This window comes from Macrosteles quadrilineatus, unplaced genomic scaffold (genome assembly GCF_028750875.1).
Source record: "Macrosteles quadrilineatus isolate MER2022 unplaced genomic scaffold, UCM_ALF_1.0 Scaffold_1__1_contigs__length_201487025, whole genome shotgun sequence".
NCBI classification, from domain to species: domain Eukaryota; kingdom Metazoa; phylum Arthropoda; class Insecta; order Hemiptera; family Cicadellidae; genus Macrosteles; species Macrosteles quadrilineatus.
Window position 1 is genome coordinate 160,592,389 of NW_026542594.1, and position 21,632 is coordinate 160,614,020.

The following is a 21,632-nucleotide window of genomic DNA, read 5'->3' on the forward strand; positions in this document are numbered from 1 at the left end:
CAGCGTCTTCAGGGGTCTTCTTGAATTTATCTCCCTATTACTAACCTATTGTCTAAATTTACAAAAATATTGATACATAAACGGTCCCTAGTACAATAGCGGTAGGGGTCGATCGGACAACACGTCGATGAATAAGTGGCGTAGTCATCATGGCAGTAGGTCTTTCTTCCTCCGTTTCAATTCTTAGACTGGGATTGTCAGCATTAGACCATTCGAGGTTTGACACGATTACCAGCCAAATGAAAAAGGATACAACCAGACGTACATGACCCAACCAAAAGATACGTACGTATCCACCAACTATATAGACAAATCAACCTAAAAATTCCAAAGAGTTGGACACCCACCTACCTATAAAGTAAAAACCAACCTCATTCCAAATTACAAAATTCCTTATATAAAAGACAGGCTAGTTAAAGATGGGAGAGTCACAAAAATATTTCCTATAACCACCATCTAACAACCAATACCACAGGTTATACCAACAGAACAGTTTATCAACTATTTAAAGAGCATGACACAAGTCATCATAACAACTCTACGATTCCCGACTCCCTCACAATTCAGAATAAAACCGACTCAAAATCCCATGGCAAAAGTAAAAGAAAGCTACAAAATATAAATGGATCGAACACCCTCCTAAACAAAAAAGAAGACTACACCAGTCCTACAATTTTCAAATTAATATACAAAAGCGACATTGAAACAAACAAAACTGGAAACATAGCACCAAACCATCAGCAACAACAGAGATCAAATCACTGACCATAAACCAGGAGAGTCAAATTAACCTCAACCGTCGATCGGCCCAAATGCCGACATCCCTAAGTCTAGAAATGAAACTGAGGAAGAAAGACCATCCACGATGATTCCGCCAAGTCTACATCGTCGCTGTCCGATTGACCCAACCGCAGTACTAGTGACCATGTGTGTAAATATTATTGTAAATATAAATTAGTGTAGTTATAGAATATGAATTCAAGAAGACACCTGAAGATGAAACACAAGGTGGAGAAATTCATGGGGTGATAAAAATCTCTTACCTAGAAGAACTCGGGCAACTACAACAAACGTAAATCTAATACGTATAATTCAAGTTCTTGAATCTGGGATGGCAAAAGATATTTAAAATATGTCGTTTACCTTGTAAAATGTATTTCCTATATCAAACCTTAAGTTTAGTGAGTGCTTAGGTTTGCTGCTACAGGACAGTAAAGTGTGTTTTTAGAGAAACACTAAAAGTCGAGTATGAAATAAATCAATTTGCCATAAAAGAAAATTACTTAAGATTATTTATTATTTTTAAAATAACATGGAAATTTCAGATTTACCGTTTTTCTCTAGAACCATATAAAGTACACTTTAATCTACTAAATCATCATTTGAGTTTCTAAGCTTTACAAAAATGTTTGAAAAACAATTCAAACATTTTATGTTCTAGGAATGAAAAAGAAAAACCAATTTTTACCGCGGCTCCCTAGAACTCCGTCCTCATAGCCTAAGCATGCTGATTCGCAAACTCATTTGAATAAACGTAAGGTTTACTAAATGTTTATTTATATCAAATATGATCAAAATCGGGTTACAGTTACTCAAGTTATCGGTTATCATCCTAATGGAATGAATGCATTTCAACGTATGGTGTTTTTGTTCTCTGGGAACATCAAAACGAATAAGTCAACCTGTCCCAGGTCCGGATATTACGGTAATAGCTTATCCCCTATATTGGAAAACGGAAATTTGGCAACAGTCGGAAAAGATATACTTAATGGGTGAGTTCGAGCGCTTCAGTTTATATTTTGAAAGCTATCTGTTCCCTCTGTGAAGAACACACACACCGCAGGAGCTTTCACCGGACTCATGTGCATGGCTAGTCTACTAAGTCCCTTTTGTATCAACTTGATTATCTTAAAAACAGTCATACATAAATACACTATAACACAAAAAACTAGAGTACTGTATTATACATTGTATATGTGCTACATGAGACCGTACAAATGATTATTTTACATAAAAGACATGGGGGTAACCCAAAACTACTCGTGTAACAACTTACACAAAATAAAAATAAAAATAATAAAAAAACATAATGGAGTGCTCCGGTTCAGTAGCCAGGGTTAGAGAGCCGGCTATTCTCTAAACAATCTATTCATCTAGGCTTACGCCAGTTATTTCCCTAAACATTTTACTTATTGTTTATATTTTACCTCTCAGAGCTCAAACTGGGAATAGAGGAGACTACGATCCAGTCTTGTTATTTCAGGTAAGTTAGGAAAGGGTATTGGGAGTTAGTGAGGCACAGCGCTGTATTAACCTTTTCGTAGCTCCTCCATTCCAGCCATACATCTGGGAATTTTTCCGATTCTATTTAACTAAGTCTAGCACCAAAATATTGTTACAAACAAAAAAACGGAACACTCTGTGCAAACGATGTTAGAGTATAGCATATTTTTTATACAATTACATAAATGGACAACACAGTACCAAACAATAATTCAATAAAAACAATAATCACATCAGAATAGTCCGTTTACAAAATGCAGGCGGTTTAAGGGGAAGTTTTTCTGGGTTTCCCTACCACTTTTCTCTAAATGTATGTTACAGCTGATTAAGCGGTTGAGCTTATTGACATCTGTCCAGCTATTTGTTTCTGTTGTAATAATAATAACAATAATCATCCTGCTTCACGATCTAGTCATCCTAATGAAGAAATTGGAACAAAGTTTGAAAGACTAGTGAAACCTGTAAAAAGATATGAGTGAAACAAGCAAACAAGCCTACTGAGGCGTTTGAAGCTTTCTATGAAATGTATTTTGTTTATAATCTTTTGTTGCATGAATAAATAAAATACACTTTTTTACTTTTAATGTTCATTCATTGTAATTTTATCTCAGTTAAAAATATACTTTTTCATCAAGTCAAGTCTAATGAATTGTTAATAGGAAATTAAATTTAAAGAACCCCCATAACCACCAAAATTTTGTAAACGGAGTTTAATACAAAAAAAGATTAGAAATATACAGAGCATGTGCCAATTCTTCGCTTTCCAAAGTCGTTCAGAGTGGCGAGTCGGTCTGCACAGCTTGTACTGTTCCTGTGACGGCGACACAGAGCAGGTCCATGTCGGCATCTAGTACTCTCCCTCCATCTTAACAGAAGAAAGACAACATCATCACTAGTATCAGGGACATACTACCTGATACTTTGAATACTGATAAGTCGCTCATAATACATACTATATAATACATACTACTCTGATATTAGGACCTGGGACCTAATTAATTATAGTCTCTTTCAATGAATATTCTTTTCATTTTTATGGTAGCCTATAGCCTCTGGATAAAAGAATATTACAATAAAAGGTTTAAATTACCTGTATCCGTCAAGTGATCCTGGTTTGTAGTTAATTGACTACAGCCGTTTTGTGTTGTAAAAACACATCTTCAGGTCAAATGTACATTGATTTATTCCATGGAATGGTCGTCGTAAGGTTTAAAGTTCACAAAAATAACATACACATACACAAAACATTAAACATAAATTGGCCAAAACAAAAAATACGAAAAACACGTAATAGACATCGGACACGTACGGTGCCGGTAGAAGGTAGGTCATAGGCGTTTTCGTACGTTTTGTATTGGCCAATTTATGTTTAGTGTTTTGTGTACGTGTATGTGTTATTTCTGTGAACTTTAAACCTTATGACGACCATGGAATAAATCAATGTACGTTTGAACTGAAGATATGTTTTTACAACACGAAACGGCTGTAGTTAATTAACTACAAACGTGACGGATACAGGTAATTTAAACCTTTTACCTTTTTGAATTTTTTTTATATTCTTTTACATTCATGCCCCCTTTAACTCCAGGCCACAGCCATTGAAGTGGCACCACAAATAGGGTTCTAATCTAACAGCTGTTTTGTTTCAAAGCAGCTGGTATTTGTGTATTTTTTTAAAACACAAAAGCTTGGTAACTGGGGCCACTAAAATATTGACTCCACTCTAAATGCACTGTTAGAAATATATTTTCAATTCTACTTGTAACAAGAAGATTGTTCTTGAACCTCATACTGGAAAGAAATCAGCTCAATATGATAAGAACTAAAAAAAGCTTAAGACACCTTTTAAAGTGTCTATGTATTTGACAACTATTTATTTCTTTGTTTCAAATAGTAAATCAAGTGTATGATAGTTACCTCAAGGGACAAAAGTGTTCGAGTAGCCTGACGTGGGGCAGGATCCAGCTGCGTTAAATCTCATGCTACGTTTTTGATTGGCAGACACCAGCACACCACTGTGATATTCCTGCAACAAGGAACATCAAGGGGTTTAAAGGTTTAAAAGGATTAACACAATTACAATTAATTATATACGTTTCTTGTGAAATCAACCAAGTCTAGAATTAGTCGAGTAAATCCGTACGAGAACCCTAAAAAAATTGCTTTAAATTGTTTTATTGGTTATTTTGACTTAAAATTATGTGTATTTTCCAGGAAAAAAAGTCTAATAAAATCGGAGTCTCGGAAGTCCAAAATTCAAGATGGCGTCCAAGATGTTGGTCAAATGTGTCCGTTAGCACAATAACTCAAGCAAAAATTATCCGAATTCGATGAAATTTGGTACAAACATGTAAACCTACATTTATTTGAACGACTTCGCGAACCAGCATGATCGGACCATGGGAACGGGGGATTATGGGGGGTTTTACGGGGTAAAAATGTGTTTTCCCCATTTTTGACCCTAAAAACGTAAAATTTTGCAATTTATTTTGAAACCATTTTAGGGCTCAGAAAAAAATTAGTACATTGAAGCGTTGTCATGGGTCTAATACATAGTTACGGAGAAAATTAAAAAAAAAAATTAAATTTCAAACTCCTATGTTTTTCTTACGGAGAATAAGAAAACTTGTTGTAGTTAGCCTGTATATGAATATATTTTTATCAAATTTGGAAAATGCATTTGTTTTATACTAAACTATTTAACATTTTACTAAAAACACTTTTTTACCCTCTCTGTCGCAGCAAACTGAAGTACTAGTTAAACTAGTGCTATTAAAATAGGGAATAAATGTGATATTTTTAATATGATATTTTTAATGTGATATTTTAGTGTAAATTCAATCAGGCAAATTGAAATTCGCTTAGGGTGCAGGTTTGCTGCGGTGGGGGTGTTTTAATTTATGACTATTTTTTTTCTTGAAAAATCCAATAATAGGTCTTAAAATAAAGATCACAAGCTAGCTAAAATTCAACATACATATGTTATTTACTTAAATAAATATCTATACATTTTTAGCCCGAAAGGATTTTTTAGATAAGAATAGGCTTGTATTAATCGGGAATCTGAGCTATCATAAAGCCACATTTCAGCCCAATCCGACCAGTAGTTAATGCGTGATTGAACTTCAAACAAACAAACTGCCACATTTATAATATTAGTAATAGTATAATATAGTCACACTTTCTTGTGGTTAGTAGTAGAGCATTATACAAATAATAATTCATAATTTTCATCAAGTTGTACACTGTTATGATCACTTTACGAACTGGCACATTGTTCTCCAAGCTGGCTGTAGTACAAGGTAACCCATACTTTGTTGCAGGAGCATTGCAAATTCTTGCAGCCAGTAGAGTAGTTGCAGTGAGCAAATCTTAAAAATCTCTGGAGCGGCACTTTGGGTCATCGAGTTGTTTTTATTGTTTATTTTTTTCCAGCAGAGCATCTCGACATTTTTTTACATTAATTGAAAAAACTCTTCAAATGAATAATAGTTCTTTTTTTTAGCAGTTGATTCACTAGATGTATGAAATAATTTTGGTTTATTTTACTTTTTAATTTGGTAGGAAAATTATTCAAAAATTTTGATCCCATGAAGGTTTCCTTTTTTTAGTTTTTTCATAGAAGCTAAGATTGATAAATTTATATAAAGTTTATTTCTAGTTCATATGGATGGACATTTTTCCTAATTTCCAAATTTTGTTTTAAAATTCAGGGACAAATTCATAGATATATTTCTGACTTACTACCGTGAAATGGAAAAGGTATGAGGGCAGTTGCCTTCATAATAATTAATAATAATTTTAACCTTTACATACATTTGGTTCTCGAAATGGAAACTATAACAGAATTCGTAAGATTACAAAACAAATCTTCAATTTTAAACTAGAAAAGATGTGCAATGTTTGGCAGTATGATTGCAGCTCTGATTCGTCGTTCTCCGGGCTCAGGCCAAACCGTGTGCACGTTTCCATTTGTTATGTTGTGTTATTGATTTAATCATTATTTTACAATTGAATTTCATTGACCCATCAGAAGCAACTAATATACGACTCCAACGGAAGGAAAAGCAAGATATAAAAAAAGAAACACTGTTAATTTTAAGTAACATAAAATTGATAATTTTAAAAACATATTTCGAATATTTGTCTTATGGCTTTTTATTGTAGTCTAAATTAGGGGCTATGGCCCCTACAGGCCACTAGTTGTAGTACATATTTATTGATCAGACAGTCAAAATTTGTAGTTTTGAAAATTGATCTTTTACAGTTATCGTTTGTCTAAGTATAGCATGATTATTATAGCATTTTTAGTTTCAGAACTGTATCTAAATTTTTTGGGCGTTCCTCCATAGATTGCCAGACCATAAGACAAAATATTTTTATTTTAGAATGTCCAGGTTACATTAGTGACACTGGCCTAAAAACATATAACCCTGAAGAAAGTTTTTGTATTATGATTTGTGTATATTTAAGATTTGTGTCTAGGTTGAGCCAAAAAATTGAGTATGCTTAAGATCTCCTATTTTTACGGGGTAAAAATGGGATTTTCCCATTTTTCACTGTAAAAAGTTGCAATTTATTTCCAAACCATTTTGAAGAGATCATAAAAAAAATAATTTAGTATACAGACGCGTTGTTGTGTGCCTAACGGTTACGGAGAAAATAAAAAAGTGTACATTTAAAATGACCATGTTATTCTTATGAAGAATAAATAAAGTGTTAAAGCTTGCTTGTCAATGGAAGTATTTTAGTGAAATTTGGAAATTTTGTCCATATTGAAAAAAACCCGATTTACGAGACTCCGATTTTATTAGACTTTTTGTATATTATTTCACATACCTATTGGAAATGTAAACCTTCAAAAAATCTTTTAAAGCAATTTTTTAAGGTTAAGGGGTTTTATTTCATATCTTGGCTAGACTAAATTTGATCTAAATAACTGTAAACATGAACAATAATACGATTGGAAACATATGAAGTAAAAAAAAAAACATCTAATTAACAGCAGTATTGCCAAAATAAACCTGTAAACATTATACATGTAATTATTTTTGTAATTAACTATTTGTGTTTTATTACTAAACTACAATTGAATGAGCGGAAGCGAATCCTGTGGAGTTTAAAAACAGCTGATTAACAACAGTATTACCAAAATATACCTGTTAACTTTATACATATATTTTGTTTATAAACTACTTGTGAACTATTACAAAATAAAAGAATTAAATGAGCGTAAAAAAAGTATTGAAACAAATTCTATTACTTGACTCAACACAGAATTCGCTTATGACAAATATGTGTGTGTTTGTATCTGTGGAGACGATACAGGCCACGATGAATTGTTATCCAAGCGTACCAATTAACAATTAAGATATGGTAATTTTCAGAGTACCCATAAGAATTACATTGTTTTTTTATAACTATCCCACCACCACTTAGGATAATTTAATGATTAAAAATACTAAATTGCATATATTTTTTAAGGATTTACAACATGAGTATAGCACAGACTAGGGATAAAAAGTTTTGTTCCCTATAGTGACTAATATTGAAATAAGTTATTTACTACTAACAACTTAAGACAGATTTTTACCTATTTTCAACCCCATACAACACGTTTACTGTATATTATTTATCTTAAATCATGAATAGTTTATAGATAATACAGTTTCAAAGGTTTGTACCAAATTCGGTCTAAATTGGATGTTCAGAAGAAAATTTACAGGGAAAATAGTAAGGTTTATTATTTTTTCATATTTTTGGATGCCATATTGGAAAAACCCAATTTCCGAGACTCCAATTTTATTAGACTTTTAGTATGTAATTTAACATACTTTTTGGAAATGAAAACCATCAAAAAACCTTTTAGAGCAATTTTTTTAAGGTTAAGGGGTTTTTTTCATATCTTGACTAGACTAAATATCTATCATTTGATCTTATTGAATTGTTAGTTTATTTTTCCAATTTATACATCGGTTTATTTACGTACAATTGCATGTTTACTGTTTTTTACTGTATTTTTATCGGGTAAATGACCAGTTGCTCGGTAGCTGTGGACGAGTGAGTGTGTGTTGTGCAATATATTAAGAGTGGTCCTGTATCAAAAATAGTAAAACAATGAATCTGTTACCTGTGGTTGCAATGTGGTGCAGAATTAGGCAGCGTAGGATTGAGAGGAAGTACTGGATTCAACCCAATTAATCAAGTTATTAATTGATTAAAAAACCTAATAATAATAAATAATAACTAATAAATGTTTTTTTTCTTTACCCTCCAATTGTTCAAAAACCTCTCTCAGAGCAGAGCAAACTAGTTTCCACGCTTCTTTCATTTAATTTCTGTCCTTATAATAGTTTAAAGTTTTATCCCACAGTACTGGGTTTGCTTCCACTAATTCAATCAAAACATCATTGTCAATTATCACTTCAGTTGCTATTTTCGATCTACACGATAATTCATATTTGAAGCCATTGTCACTCACAACTGTCACTATTCACTTCAAAAAACAAACGCAGTATGCAAAGTGCACAGAGAGAAGGTGCAACGAGAACTAGGACTAATGGGGAGAACGCACGACATCTGACAAAACAATTGTGGTGTGGGTGAGCACCCATTTAATCATGTACGCCCTTGCAAGCACGACAGTCGGGTGAGAGTCGCGGATCACAGTTTCAGTGGACAAATGCACCACAAAAGAATGATGTGGTTGTTAGATAGGATAGGATTGGTTTACTAACCGGAATGTGCAGGGCCGATATTAGGTGCAAGGCAATTGGCTTTTTTGGGGGGCGAAAAAAAATTTTAAATGAAAAAAATAGTGATTGTAGTGAATTCTGACTATTTTCCTTGGCTATGTAGACATTATTATCGTCTTCCATTATCCGATTATCAACGTCTCTCTCAATTGCGGCAAAACAGATTAAATCAGTGAAATTAATTTATAAAAAAAAAAAAATAGATGGGCCCCCTCCTAGGCCTAGGCCCCCGCAACTGCTGTGTCCGCTGTTAGGGAAATACAGCCCTACAGTATTTATGTAGTTTAGAATTTTGCTTTACCACAGACAAGATATTCTTCTTGAACCTCATTTGGGAAACAGATCAGCTCAATATAGCAAGAACCTTAAAAAAAATTAAGAGACCTTTTAAAGTGTCTATGTATTTAACAACTATTAATTTCTTTGTTTTAAATAGTAAATCATTTGTAAGATAATTACCTTAATAAGGGACGAAACTGTTCAAGGAGCCTGACGTGGCCGACGTGGGGCAGAATTTACAGCTGAGTTAAATTCCATGCTACGCTTTTGGTACGATTGGCAGACAGCAGCACACCACGGTGATATTCCTGCAACAAGGCACATCAAGGGGTTAAAAGGATTAAAGGATTAACACAATTATGATTAAATATATACGTTTCTTGTAAAATCAACAAAGTCTAGAATCTAATTTATCATATCTTCGATATATATAGAATTTACTGATTATTCTGGACAAACGCCAGTACTTAGGTAATTTAAATCTATCATGAGATCTATTTTATTTGTTAGTTTATTTTTCCAAATTATACATCGGTTTATTAACATACTATTGCATGTTTACTGTTTAGTAACGCTGATCTGTAAATCCATTGTGTATCTTCATAGACTAAAATAATTAAATACTAGGTGGCGTTCGCAGAAGCATCCACAAAATTGAGCGGAGTCGTCAAGGGTTTATATTATATTGTTTTGGTCATACTGCAGTAATACCAGTCGTTTTTAATGCATGCGTTGAGGGTCTAAAGTAGCAATTTTAGTCTTTAGGAAGTAAAAAAGTTTTTATCCTCTATGGAGTAAAAATAGTTTTTATCCTCTATGGAGTAAAAATCAGCTGTTGGCAACTCAGTTGTAAATTTCTATTATAAAGGATTGCATGTATCGAAATATGTATCGATTCGTGCTTCGAAATTATTTTAACCTACAGTTTACAGTCTCTTCCCATAGCGTTTTAGCTTTGCAGATACATTAATCCATTCCCACACTCAACACGCTCACCTTTACTACTTCCTTCACCACCCCCTACGTCGTGGACCTATTTCCCTCTCTTCCCATAACATTTTAGGATTGCAGATATATTAATGTAATTGCCAAAGACAGTTCCCACACTCTGCGCTGCCAGCCTTACTACTTCCTTCACCATTTCTACGTCATAGACTTGTTTCCTTCCCTTCTCATAGCATTTTTGGATTAAAGATACATCAATCTAACTGCCACAGACGGTTTTCACACTATGCTCATACTTAACTACTTTCTAAGCCTTTTTCTACATCGTGGACCTGTTTTCATCACTTTCCATAGCAATTTAGTATTTTAGATACATTAATCTAATTGCCACAAACATTCCCCACACTCTGCACTGCTAGCCTTTAACACTTCTTTCACCATTTTCTATGTCGTGGGCATGCTTCCATCCCTTCTCATAGCATTTCAGCATTGCAGATACATTAATTTAACTGCTACAAACGGTTTCCAGTTCCCACACTCCACTTTGCTCACCTTAAAAATTCCTTCACCACTTCATACGTCTCGGACCTTTTCTCTTCCTTCCCATAGCATTTTATTATTGCAGACACCTTAATCTAATTGTCATAAACAGTTCCTGTACTCCGGACAATTTGCCTTTACTACTTCCTTCATCACTTCCTACGTCGCAAACCCGTTATCCTCCGTTCCCATAGCATTTTAGGATTGTGGATATCTTCATCTAATCGTCATAAACAGCTCCCACACTCCGGACTGCTCGCCTTCACTACTTCCTTCACCACTTCCTACATCGTGGACCTGTTTTCCTCCCTTCCCACAGCATTTTATGATTGCAGATACCTTAATCTAATCGTCATAAACAGTTCCCACACTCCGGACTGCTCACCTTTACTACTTCCTTCGCCACTTCCTACGCCACGGACCTTTTCCTAACCCATTCCATAGCATTTTAAGATTGCAGATACCTTAATCTTATCGTCATAAACAATTCCCACACTCTGGACAGCCCGCCTTGACTACTTCCTTCACCACTTCCTACGTGACAGACATGTTTCCCTCCCTTCCCAGAGCATCATAGGATTGCAAATACCTTAATATAATGGTCATAAGCAGTTCCCACACTCCGGTCAGCTTGCCTTGACTACTTCCTTCATCACTTCCTACGTCGCAAACCCGTTATCCTCCGTTCCCATAGCATTTTAGGATTGCGGATATCTTCATCTAATCGTCATAAACAGCTCCCACACTCCGGACTGCTCGCCTTTACTACTTCCTTCACCACTTCCTACATCGTGGACCTGTTTTCCTCCCTTCCCACAGCATTTTATGATTGCAGATACCTTAATCTAATCGTCATAAACAGTTCCCACACTCCGGACTGCTCACCTTTACTACTTCCTTCGCCACTTCCTACGCCACGGACCTTTTCCTAACCCTTTCCATAGCATTTTAAGATTGCAGATACCTTAATCTTATCGTCATAAACAGTTCCCACACTCTGGACAGCCCGCCTTGACTACTTCCTTCACCACTTCCTACGTGACAGACATGTTTCCCTCCCTTCCCAGAGCATCATAGGATTGCAAATACCTTAATCTTATCGTCATAAACAGTTCCCACACTCCGGACTGCTCGCCTTTACTGATTCCATCGCCACTTCCTACACAACGGACCTGTTTCCCTCCCTTCCCGTAGCATTTTATGATTACATATACCTTAATCTAATCGTCATAAACAGTTCCCACACTCCGGACAGCTTCAGGGCTGCGTTAAGGGTCAGTGGAGCCCTGGGCAAACCCAAAGCAGTACCCCCCTTTTTTCCTAGTGCGGGCAGGCGATGGTTGAGGGGCACCCTGTGAGCGCCCCCAAACCTCCGGCGCCCCTGGGCATATGCCCAGTCTGCCCGTTTATAAAAGTGGGCCTGGACAGCTTGTCTTGACTAATTCATTCATCACTTCCTACGTCGCGGACCCGCTATCCTCCCTTCCCATAGCATTTTATGATTGCAGATATCTTAATCTAATCGTCATAAACAGTTTCCATGCTCCGGACTGCTCGCCTTTACTACTCTCTTCACCACTTCCTACGTGACGGACATGTTTCCCTCCCTTACCATAGCATCATAGGATTGCAACTACCTTAATATAATGGTCATAAGCAGTTCTCACACTCCGGACAGCTTGCCTTGGCTACTTCCTTCATCACTGCCTACGTCGCGGACCCCTTTTCCTCCCTTCCCATAGCATTTTATGATTGCAGATACCTTAATCCTTAATCTAATCGTCATAAACAGTTCCAACCCTCGGACTGCTCGCCTTTACTACTTCTTTCATCACTTCCTACGTCGCGGATCCGTTTTCCTCCCTTCCCGTAGCATTTTATGATTGCAGAAACCTTAATCTAATTGTCATAAACAGTTCCCACACTCCGGACAGCTTGCCTTGACTGCTTCCTTCATCACTTCCTACGTCGCGGACCCGTTATCCTCCCTTCCCATAGCTTTTATGATTGCAGATAACTTCATCTAATCGTCATAAACAGTGCCCACACTCCGGACCGCTCGCCTTTACTACTTCCTTCACCACTTCCTACGTGACAGACCTGTTTTCCTCCCTTCCCATAGAATTTTAGGAATGCAGATAGCTCAATCTAATCGTCATAAACAGTTCCAACACTCCGGACTACTCGCCTTTACTACTTCCTTCGCCACTTCCTACGCCATGGAACTGTTTCCCTCCCTTTCCATAGAATTTTATGATTGCAGATACCTTAATCTTATTGTCATAAACAGTTCCTACACTCCGGACAGCTTGCCTTGACTACTTCCTTCATCACTTCCCACGTCGCGGAACCGTTATCCTCCCTTCCCATAGCATTTTATGATTGCAGATATCTTCATCTAATCGTCATAAACAGTTCCCACACTCCTGACTGCTGGCCTTTACTACTTCCTTCACCACTTCCTACGTGACGGACATGTTTCCCTCCCTTCCCATAGCATCATAGGATTGCAAATACCTTAATATAATGGGCTTAAGCAGTTCCCACAACCCGGACAGCTTGCCTTGACTACTTCCTTCATCACTTCCTACGTCGCGGACCCGTTTTCCTCCCTTCCCTTATAATTTTTGGTATGCAGATACCTAAATCTAATTGTCATAAACAGTTTGCACACTCCAGACTGCTCACTTTAGTACTTCCTTCACCACTTTCTACGTCGCGGATCCGTTTTCCTCCTTTCCCATAGAATTTTAGGAATGCAGATACCTAAATCTAATCGTCATAAACAGTTTCCACACTCCAGACTGTTCACCTTTAGTACTTCCTTTAACACTTCCTACGTCGCGGACCCGTTTTCCTCCCTTCCCTTATAATTTTTGGAATGCAGATACCTAAATCTAACCCTCATAAACAGTTTGCACACTCCAGACTGCTCACTTTAGTACTTCCTTCACCACTTTCTACGTCGCGGATCCGTTTTCCTCCCTTCCCATCGAATTTTAGGAATGCAGATACCTAAATCTAATCGACATAAATAGTTTCCACACTCCAGACTGTTCACCCTTAGTACTTCCTTTAACACTTCCTACGTCGCGGACCCGTTTTCCTCCCTTCCCTTATAAATTTTGGATTGCAGATACCTAAATCTAAATGTCATAAACGGTTTGCACACTCCAGACTGCTCACCTTTACTACTTCCTTCACCACTTCCTACGTCATGGACCTCAAGTTATTGTCGTCATTTGATTATTTTATGATCCAAACCACCGTTTATGTTCTAATATCTGAGGAATAATGCTATCAGCTATTTATTTATCTACTGCATTTTAAAGTCAACAGCTGATCATATGTCTTTGTTTATGTGTCAAATACTGCTTCCATAAGGACTACATTGAAACTTTGAGACCCAGTGGGGCGGATTCCTGAGAGTTATTTTTAACGCCATATAGATGTTGGCACTCACCGATATGGTCTTTATCACCATCCAAAATTTGAAAACGATTGATTCAGCCGTCTAGGAGGAGTTTGCGTATTACGAAATGCATAAAAGTCGACGTATAAGAGCTTCGCTCGCTTCGCTCGCTCCGCTCAATAAACTGTCAGCCGAGCTGCGGTTACCTTAGGTTATGGCACACACCCCTGGGAGCGCTGTGTAGTTACGTAGCATGTAGGTCGTAACGTAAATCCATTGAGTATCATATTCTTATCAATTTAAACATATAGTTATAAGATATGTAAAAAATTACCTGCAAATGATAAAAAAGACCGCTGATATTAACATCTTCTCGAAGCGGGAAGTTCATACTTGGAAGTAGTTGAATTACTTGCTGTGAGATTTTCTCAGGAAAGTTCACCCGCTACAATCGGAGAGATCTGAAACAGGATCAACGAACTATTAAAAGTAATCCTATCTGGACCAAAACATACTTCTATTTACCTGTGTTGTGTGATGCAGCTTTAGTGGAATTGGTTAAAATCAACATTTGTCACTTCAAAAATTCCAAGCTCTTGAGGGAAAAATTCCAAATCCTAAAGGGACAGTTTAATAGTTGGCAGTTCTTTTTCTTAATTTTAAATATGGAATAGCTTGACCTAAAATCTTATTTGCTGACATCCATTTTTTCCATTGTACAGTAAACACATTCCCATGTAAGTTTCCATTGTATTGTAAACTGGCTTGGATACTTGAAATATTCTATGAGTTGAGATCTCTGCCATCTACTTATACTAAAGTTGTATTATTTTAAAAAATAGTTGTTTAGCCTCCGGATTACTGTATTATACTTAAAATGGTTTACAATACCTGCATATAGTAATCCTTTGTTGCTGATTTAGGCAACTAGTTTCGGTTCTTGTTTTGAACCATCTTCAGGCCTCAAGGTGTCAAGTGATCACTTCATTCGAAGGTCGTTAACAGAGTTCAATAAATAAAACATATACAAAACACGATACACGGAACGGACACACATTACAAAAAACACGAAAAACACGAAGGGACATTGACAAACGATCGTGACCGGGCTGAGGTAATGTCTAGCTGTAGCAGTCTAAGGCAAAGTGTATATGGTTGATAGGAACTCGCATCAGGAAATGTGCACAATCTTTTTCCTAAGCCCATCACATCAACTTTGAGGTATTCTAATGCTAATATACAATGTGTAGAATAATCAGTATGAGTATGATTGCGGCAGTCCAGTGAATTACGAAGCTATAAGGCAAAATCTATATGGTTGATAGGAATTTGCGTCAGGAAAAGTGCACAATCTTTTTCCTAAGCCCATCACATCAATTTTGAGGTATTCTAATGGTAATATACAATGTTTAGAATAATCAGTATGAGTATGATTGCGGCAGTCCAGTGAATTACGAAGTTATATGGCAAAATCTATATGGTTGATAGGAATTTGCGTCAGGAAAAGTGCACAATCTTTTTCCTAAGCCCATCACATCAACTTTGAGGTATTCCAATGGTAATATACAATGTGTAGAATAATTAGTATGAGTATGATTGCGGCAGTCCAGTGAATTACGAAACTATAAGGCAAAATCTATATGGTTGATAGGAATTTGCGTCAGGAAAAGTGCACAATCTTTTTCCTAAGCCCATCACATCAACTTTAAGGTATTCTAATGGTAATATACAATGTGTAGAATTATCAGTATGAGTATGATTGCGGCAGTCCAGTAAATTACGATGTTATATGGCAAAATGTATATGGTTGATAGGAACTCGCATCAGGAAAAGTGCACAATCTTTTTCCTGAGCCCATCACATCAACTTTGAGGTATTCTAATGCTAATATACAATGTATAGAATAATCAGTATGAGTATGATTGCGGCAGTCCAGTAAATTACGAAGTTATACGGAAAAATGTATATGGTTGATAGGAACTCGCATCAGGAAAAGTGCACAATCTTTTTCCTAAGCCCATCACATCAACTTTGAGGTATTCTAATGGTAATATACAATGTTTAGAATAATCAGTATGAGTATGATTGCGGCAGTCCAGTGAATTACGAAGTTATATGGCAAAATCTATATGGTTGATAGGAACTCGCATCAGGAAAAGTGCACAATCTTTTTCCCAAGCCCATCACATCAACTTTGAGGTATTCTAATGCTAATATACAATGTATAGAATAATCAGTATGAGTATGATTGCGGCAGTCCTGTGAATTACGAAGCTATAAGGCAAAATCTATGTGGTTGATAGGAATTTGCGTCAGGAAAAGTGCACAATCTCTTTCCTAAGCCCATCACATCAACTTTGAGGTATTCTAATGGTAATATACAATGTTTAGAATAATCAGTATGAGTATGATTGCGGCAGTCCAGTGAATTACGAAGTTATATAACAAAATCTATATGGTTGATAGGAATTTGCGTAAGGAAAAGTGCACAATCTTTTTCCTAAGCCCATCACATCAACTTTGAGGTATTCTAATGCTAATATACAATGTATAGAATAATCAGTATGAGTATGATTGCGGCAGTCCAGTGAATTACGAAGCTATAAGGCAAAATCTATATGGTTGATAGGAATTTGCGTCAGGAAAAGTGCACAATCTTTTTCCTAAGCCCATCACATCAACTTTGAGGTATTCTAATGGTAATATACAATGTTTAGAATAATCAGTATGAGTATGATTGCGGCAGTCCAGTGAATTACGAAGTTATATGGCAAAATGTATATGGTTGATAGGAACTCGCATCAGGAAAAGTGCACAATCTTTTTCCTAAGCCCATCACATCAACTTTGAGGTATTCTAATGCTAATATACAATTTTTGAATAATCAGTATGAGTATGATTGCGGCAGTCCAGTGAATTACGAAGGTATAAGGCAAAATCTATATGGTTGATAGGAATTTGCGTCAGGAAAAGTGCACAATCTTTTTCCTAAGCCCATCACATCAATTTTGAGATATTCTAATGGTAATATACAATGTGTAGAATAATCAGTATGAGTATGATTGCGGCAGTCCAGTCAATTACGAAGTTATATGGCAAAATCTATATGGTTGATAGGAATTTGCGCCAGGAAAAGTGCACAATCTTTTTCCTAAACCAATCACATTAACTTTGAGGTATTCTAATGCTAATATACAATGTATAGAATAATCAGTATGAGTATAATTGCGGCAGTCCTGTGAATTACGAAGCTATAAGGCAAAATCTATATGGTTTATAGGAATTTGCGTCAGGAAAAGTGCACAATCTTTTTCCTAAGCCCATCACATCAACTTTGAGGTATTCTAATGCTAATATACAATGTATAGAATAATCAGTTTGAGTATAATTGCGGCAGTCCTGTGAATTACGAAGCTATAAGGCAAAATCTGTATGGTTTATAGGAATTTGCGTCAGGAAAAGTGCACAATCTTTTTCCTAAGCCCATCACATCAACTTTGAGGTATTCTAATGGTAATATACAATGTTTATGATAATCAGTATGAGTATGATTGCGGCAGTCCAGTGAATTACGAAGCTATAAGGCAAAATCTACATGGTTGATAGGAATTTGCGTCAGGAAAAGTGCACAATCTTTTTCCTAAGCCCATCACATCAACTTTGAGGTATTCTAATGGTAATATACAATGTTTAGAATAATCAGTATGAGTATGATTGCGGCAGTCCAGTGAATTACGAAGTTATATGGCAAAATGTATATGGTTGATAGGAATTTGCGTCAGGAAAAGTGCACAATCTTTTTCTTAAGCCCATCACATCAACTTTGAGGTATTCTAATACTAATATACAATGTATAGAATAATCAGTATGAGTATAATTGCGGCAGTCCTGTGAATTACGAAGCTATAAGGCAAAATCTATATGGTTTATAGGAATTTGCGTCAGGAAAAGTGCACAATATTTTTCCTAAGCCTATCACATCAATTTTGTGGTAATCTAATTGTAATATACAATGTGTAGAATAGTCAGTATAAATATGATTGAGGCAGTCCCCTTAATTACCAAGTTATATGGCAAAATGTATATGGTTGATAGGAACTCGCATCAGGAAAAAGTGCACAATCTTTTTCCTAAGTCCATCACATCAACTTTGAGGTATTCTAATGGTAATATACAATGTGTAGAATAATCTGTATAAGTATGATTGAGGCAGTCCTCTAAATTACCAAGTTGTATGGCAAAATGTATATGGTTGATAGGAACTCGCATCAGGAAAAAGTGCACAACCTTTTTCCTAAGTCCATCACATCAACTTTGAGGTATTCTAATGTTAATATACAATGTGTAGAATAATCAGTATGAGTGTGATTAAGGCAGTCCCCTAAATTACCAAGTTATATGGCAAAATGTATATGGTTGATAGAAACTTGCAACAAATAAGAATGCATTATATTTTTTCTATGCACATCACAACAACTTTGAGCTATTCCAATTGTAAAATACATCGTAGTATATAATATTTATGAATATGATTGAGGCAATCAAGTCAATTATCTGTGGAGAAATCTGAGGTATAATCTGAGGAGAGGTAACCTTAACGAAAGGGAAACAAAATGAAACTGCTTTTTCAAAAAGATAAAAATTTAAATAAGCTATTTTATTTACTTTATAAACATATCGTGTATGAAAATAATCTATTTACACAACCTTAAACTATAATCGTAAGCAAAACATGTTGGAAAACATAATGATAAAAAACAACTAACTAGAATAATATCTAATTTGTTCCATTATACTGTAATGTTTTACCGAAACTCTGATCCATGATTCCTCTGGATCAAATAATTTCATTTGTAGTTTTAGATTTTAGTCTAGGTGTCCGAATTTATTGTGCCGATTAGCTTATAGACTTTTCATCCTATTGTAAAACGATTTTTTATGTTTGTTTCAAGACGTTAGTGTCACTGTACGCTTAAGTCGACAATGTATTATTTTATTTTTCTGTGTGAGTTTTATGAGTAGCGCTTTACTGTTCCACTGTATTACAATAGTTGGATAATTTTATTTGCTTAATCAATGTTTTAAGTAGTATAACTGAAGTAACAAGATACCCCAGCCACAGAAAACCAGCGGAATAAGTGAATTTCTATTTGCTCGATTGGATTTTCATCAAAATATCTCCTTAAATAGTCATGTTTATTCCGAAGTTAAATAATAACCTAAGTTTAATGAGTTATCACGCGAGTTGCTACAACGAAGGGTATTTTTTTTTGTAAAATGTTAATAGATTATTACTAAATAAATTTATTTGCCAAATTTTATACAAATGTGTTCATAAACAAGCAAACTGCAACGGTTTAATTATTCTATGTAGGTAATGTATAAATAACATGGAAATTTAAATTTTTCATGTTTTTTATAAATGTTTTTTTTAACTTTAAGCCTTAGCAACTATTCAACATAATAAATGATTTGTTTTTAAGACATTAAAAATGGGTTGAAAAGAATTTTATATAAAATTTGTATTACTTCAAAATTTAATAGATACGTTATATAAGGTAATAAAGACGATTCTTTTTTTAAAAAATTCTGTCAAATCAGTGGAGATAGATATCGAAGTTTAAATAGATTTCAACTGTAAACACCATAGCCGGCCGTGGATGGTGCAAACAAAAAATTGATGATAAAATAATTCCCCCTTTAAATTTTTTATAATTAACATAAATATTGTAAAATTTTAATACTTTTAAATTATTCTGTATTTTATACCCAATGTGTGGGCATTGTATCTAAGGCCGGCTCTGATGAACACACGACTAACACAAAAGGATACTAAAATATTCAAGAAAAACCAATACCTAATACTATGAACACTGTATTGGACAGGAAATGTTCTTTGGAGTTTTACGACTGACATAAATAGGTCATAAAATCTACTAACTGAACAAGCTAACAAACCTTATACTAGTGGAAGATCTCAATAAATTACTGGAAAACAGTTAATAACAGCATTACGTTGAAAATTGCACTATAACGAGTAAATAATAACGAGTAATGGGGTTTAATGAATACAGTTTTCGGAAAAAGGACATTTATGCTTAAGGATACTGATTATTGATTATTCCATAGCCATGATAATTGATCTAATGCACACACAAAACAATAATAGGTAAATGCATCTGATGTACAAACAGAACTACATAGAAAGTTACCAAATTACAGTGATAAAGTAAAAAGTTCAAGATTCGTTATAATGAAGATTTTGAGGAAATATTTACGTAAACAAACTGAATAATAATAACAAATGCCCTTATGATTTTGACTGTATAGTTCGGCCGCTTAGAAAACGACTTGCGCGCTAATGCTAAACTAATGCTGGAGGAGGTCGCTTTCTAAGCGGCCGAACTATACATAGTAGCAAATTTAACACAGCTAGAATGTAGGAGGATTAAATTTTAGGAGGATAGAGGAAAAGCTCTAGTTTTGTTGATGCCAGCCCGACCGCGCGCCGATCCGTTTTGTGTGTGTGTGGGGGGGGGGGATTTTTAGATACCTGCATTACAATATAACATTTTTAAGGCAACCGTACATGCCAACCAATTAGGACCGTTAGAATGTCATTTTAGAGATTAAGTTACTGAAATAGCAGTGAAGTATTTAAAAGATTTATATAGGTCTACATAAATCACGCAAACAAAATTAATAACTCATATTATGGAATCGGAATATTAGAAACCTACATAAGAGGAAGAATGTATTAATGAACGAATAATATGTACTAAGATGGCCAGTTAATATGGTTTTAAAAAGGATTCATGTTTTTTGTCCTACTACTATCCATAAATCCCACATGAGAAAAATACAAGTCACACCCCCATAAACCATATACTTAAAATGTTTGTTATTACGAGAAACCTTGCGCAAAACTATCCATTATGCCATAAATTGCCCTTTAAGGTCGCAATTCCTTTCTAAAGGGAACACTTATATACCTAATGTTAAAAATACCTCAGCTGTACTTATTTGTTTGTTAATATTATAATCTTATATATTAAAAAAAATTGGGTTTTCTCTTCCGAGTTCGTTTGGCCCTTTTACCCGACCGATTTTCATGATTGAGGTCTCAAATTGAAGGTATGCACGCTCAGATTTGCCATCAAGCATCGGCATATATTTATCTATAATCCTACTCGGCTTATACTTAAAAGAAATTTGCTCCCCATGTTATTCTTATGGGAGTTAAATTTGGTTTATCTTTGCCGAGTTCGATTGGCTCTTCTACCCGACCGATTTTCATGATTGAGGTCTCAAATTGAAGTTATGCACGCACAGATTTGCCATCAAGCATCGGCATAAATGTATCTATAATCCCACGCGGACTATACGTAAACGAAATTTGCTCCCCATGTATTTCTTAT

At 35.4% G+C, this 21,632-nt stretch overlaps 1 long non-coding RNA gene across 1 annotated transcript; it reads right to left on the reverse strand.

The window, feature by feature from the left end:
- Positions 1-2,970: 2,970 nt before the first annotated feature.
- On the reverse strand, positions 2,971-14,955 carry LOC128983562 (uncharacterized). The gene is made up of 4 exons (XR_008489867.1): positions 14,549-14,955; positions 9,498-9,625; positions 4,201-4,309; positions 2,971-3,148 (listed from the first exon to the last, which is right to left on the reverse strand). It is a non-coding gene; the product is annotated as an uncharacterized LOC128983562 (long non-coding RNA).
- Positions 14,956-21,632: the final 6,677 nt, after the last annotated feature.